Raw genomic sequence first — 4352 nt, 5'->3', positions numbered from 1 at the left:
ATATTCAGAGAAACAGACAGACAGACAGACACACACACACACCCCAATACATCTTACTACCTCTCCCTCTGTCTCTGACTATAAATATATACATACACACACAAACATGGGAGGCATGGACAGGCAGAGAGACACACTGCGTACTGAATCTGTCAGTATAAACTCATCCTGAAAGGAAAAGTGACAGATACAACTGTTTCTTCTCATTTTCTTACTATTCCCGTACTTCCTAAACATACTCAAAAACTGCATTAAGAATTATTTTGATAAAATGATGGTTATTTGCAGACCAAAAAAGAGACAGTGATTAGGGGTAGGTTCTGAGTGCCAGCTAATCAGAGGCTTTTACATTGTCAATCTAGATGAAAGATATGTGCTTCTCTATATATGTACATTATGTAAACAGAATTACTCTGACAAGCTGCTAAATGTTTTTTGGACAAAAATCAGAGAGCTATATTCAAAACTATGTACTCAGTGTTAGACAGGCCTTTAAATAACAAGCAGAGCTGATATTAAGATGATTTTGTTTAGCAAGAAAACAATACCCTGTATATTAAGAGAAACGTCTTCACTTGTTAGATATACATTTCTTTTGCAAAATAGTTTACATAGTATACATAATACTTCCCTGTATGTTTGCAAAATAAAATTCGCAAGTTAAGAAAAAGCATTCCAAAAAGTTTAGGATACTAGGTGTAAGCGAATGAAGGAGATTTGAAGGCAGGGCACATTTTATATACACTGAGGCGCGCATCACTGGAATCAAAAGAGCTTGGCACTGTCCAGATGCCTATCTGTTCCACCTCTTTCTACCCCCACAGCTGGTCACCTGCAAAGTGTACTCGATGGAGTTCGGGAAGTGCTTCAGTGTGCAGATGGGGATGGACTTCTCAGGAGGGTCCTGGCTGGAGCTGTATGCCTCTGTCAAGAAGGGGATAACCACTTTTACATTACCCTTGGTTCCCAGTGTGCCTGACTCCAGAAGTGGCTTATGGTGGTAAACACAGCGGCAGTCCATGTACATGCCTGTGGAAAAGAGTCAGCAGATGAAGGGGAGGTAAACATCAGTACATGAGATGGTGACACTGCCTCCTGAAAACACAAACATCGCTCTGGCCTTCTTTTCACCCATCCAGAACACTTACAGGCATCCACACTGTCAAGGGCATTGGCTACACCATTCAGGTTTTGGAAGAAGTCATCATCATACACATGCTCTGTCTCAGGGCCCACACAGTTCTGATGGCTTATAACCCGGATGTGTGCATTTATTTGGCTCACAGCTGCAGCAGCTGTGTCAGACTTCGATTTCTGGGTAGGGGCAGAGCAAACAGAACTGTCATTCATATAATCACCCAACTGACATGTGCAGACCTATTCTAAAAACTGGTTAAGTAATGATGCTCAAGACCAACACTGTGAGTTCAGGGGCTCTGTGGCACAGGACAAAAATCCACACAGCGGAGGCTGAAACGTATTGGGAACGGGGCTGAAAAAGAAAACAGTGATACAACAGTAGACAATGCGTTGAGCACCTGTTTCTTCTATCTACCCAATATGCATTATTAGTTTTACTTACCAGCACCCAGAATGCATGTGGGGTGCATTCGCTGTGAGAAAACCAAGATCCTCTGGTTTACAAAACCAGGATCCTCTGAAACCCTGTATCAGCTCATGTTCCTTATCTGTTCAAAACCCTCTGTCAGTTCCCACTCTCAACAAAGGAAACAGTGAGATGGCCCCTATTACTTTTACAGGTTTCTCTATTCCCATGATCTCTCACTGTCTCTGTCTCTTAACCACAGAAAGAATATTTCAACCTTGAGATTTTCCTCATGCTGTTACCTTTATGTGGTATACTGTTTCCTGAAATTTCTTCCCCTTCACCTCTCTCATCTTTAGTTCTCTGTGGAAATGTCACCTCTCCAATGAGACCTTTTTTTAACACATTGCAAACTACCCTCTCATGGCTCTATGTTCTTTATCTTGCATTTCATTCTTAGCCTGAAACATTATTTTTAACCCCATGTTCAAACTATACATTTTGTTATTGGTATTTATCCACTCTAGTAGTTGACAAAAGTAGAGCTCTTACAAAGTTGTTGTTTTTTTCTTTTAATGTGATGCAAAGCCATCAATATTTCCTACATTAGACATCTAAACAGAGAAAGGTTTAAATAATATTAGTCTGTTTAAGACTAGGATAATCCCATTATATAACACAATCATTAAGAAAAAACATTGCAAAATGAAAACTTTAAGATTAGACAGGAATCGAGTGTATTTACAGTTTTTCAATTTTGTCTTATGCTATTTTAGAAGACAGATGAATTTTCACAACTCGTGCAGTCAATGTATTATATATTTTGTTTAAAAGAACATAAGGGATAGTCAGCCTTACCAAAAAAAAAATAATATATATATATATATGTTTCAGTAACAGTTTTTAGGTGATATTTTTAAAAAATACATAACACTTGACAAGTGTTTACAAATGCAGTTGCAAGGTGAAATGTGGAATCCATATCAACATCCACTGGTTTTCAATGCATTTTGAATGGATCTTTCCTTAATGCAAAATTCTGTACCATCATCTACTCATTTGGAAAACACCGTGTCCTTTTCAGACAGCTTTCAAAAGTAGAGAAGAAGATTCCCCCATTCCGCTGGTGAAATGAGAATAAAAAGAAAATAATATCCTAGTAAGTCTTGAAACATTTGTGGACTTGAGGAAAAAGTGCTGTCTACCTCCACTGAATTTTGAGAATCTCTCCATCTTATATCATTGCATTAGAGAAGAGCAGAAATGTCTCTATTTTCTTATATATCTCAACTGTGAAAGTAGTGCCTAGTACCTTCATGATAAAATGAAATGCAGACACTGAGCAGACAAAAAATGAGCCTGAATTTACATAAGACTTTCACATAAGACTTTCCCCTATAACCTAGCTCCTGTAATCTCATGTAATCAATAACTAAAAATCAAAGAAAAAAAAAGTAGGGAGAGATATAAAATGACAAATGCAAGATATAAGTATTCAGTGAATATCTGCTGTAAGACTGAACTGTAGAGAAAAATTAAGGGAGGAACTGAAGGAAAGGGGAAACAAAAAAGACCTAAGTCAGTATGATAGATAAGAAGAAAAAGGATAAAAATGCAACAACTTAACCCTGTGCATCTCACTCACTGTGCCATCCCAAGGACAGAACAGAAACTGTCGGTTCAGATTTGACTTCTCAATGATGTCCATGTCTGTAACTGTGATTGACCCACCATCCCCAGAGCCTAGCCCAATCATGGCAAAGTTCATGAGCAGTTCACAGACAATGGCCTCTGCACCCACCTGAGTGAGATGCAGTCAAGAAGAGAGAGGTGATGGTTAGGAGCACTCAGGTAACAACACAACCCCTCAGTCCTTATTTCTCCTGGAGACTGTAAGAGAGGGTTGGACAAGAGAATCTAGTATTGAATATTTAAGTCCCAGGAGCATAAAAATGCATGGTCATCAGGAAGGAGGCAGAAGACCAGGAACGAAGGATCTGGTATAAAAAAAATTAATAAAATGATACACAGAAGAGATGAAGGTACAATCAAACACCTACCCTTCCAAGGCAACAGGAGACTTAAGAAGAGGTGGCCTGAGCTAGAATAAACAAAAGTAGCTTTTGCCCAATAGGAGTTCTTGTCAAGAAGTATCTCTGCTTGCCCAGCTTCTCTTGCAGGCCAGAGCCAAATACAGGCACCTGTTCACCATAACGGTTCTGGCACTGCATCATGTGAAGGGAGGAGATGATTAGAGAAAAGGTATGTCAGAGAGGACCAAAGAAATATCTTTTCTCTGGGCCCCCATCACATACTGGAAGGCATTTGTCCTCTGTAAGAGCTTCTTGGTCCTCAGGGAGACACTCAAGAGCATCAAAGTCAGCCACTGCATAATAGGCATAAACTTTCCAGAGCAGGCCTGAAGAGGAGGTAAGAAAGAGGGAGTGCTCCCTGGTTAACCAGAGCCTGACGGTAAGTAGCAGAGTCAGAAAGAAACCTAGCCCACTCCACCACTGTCCTTCAACCCAAACTTACCTTCATTACCTCCTGAGGAGCCAGGCCCCCAGTGAAAGCATTTATGGGTACTAGATCCACAGCAGCGACGTAAGCCAGCTTCCAGATGAGGTCTTCATCCAACTTGTCTTGCTGCACGGATGGCGGGGCTTGAGACTTCACAGCCTCTGCTAGGGTCACCAGTTCTGCTGCCTCCTTCTGGTACTACACAAGAAACAAAGACCCAGTCATTCCATGGTGGGGAGAGGGAGATATAGAAAAACTAAAGAGAAAATACGTAATGGTGGAGCTT

The 4352-nt window shown here is 40.4% G+C and overlaps 1 pseudogene; it reads right to left on the bottom strand.

Annotated features, from left to right (window-relative positions):
• Positions 1-4352, bottom strand: part of LOC104982889 — a 9958-nt pseudogene that overhangs the window by 4412 nt on the left and 1194 nt on the right.

The sequence above is a fragment of the Bison bison genome, unplaced genomic scaffold (genome assembly GCF_000754665.1).
Source record: "Bison bison bison isolate TAMUID 2011002044 unplaced genomic scaffold, Bison_UMD1.0 scf7180017860815, whole genome shotgun sequence".
Taxonomy (NCBI): Eukaryota; Metazoa; Chordata; class Mammalia; order Artiodactyla; family Bovidae; genus Bison; species Bison bison.
This window is presented reverse-complemented; position numbering and strand designations above follow the sequence as displayed.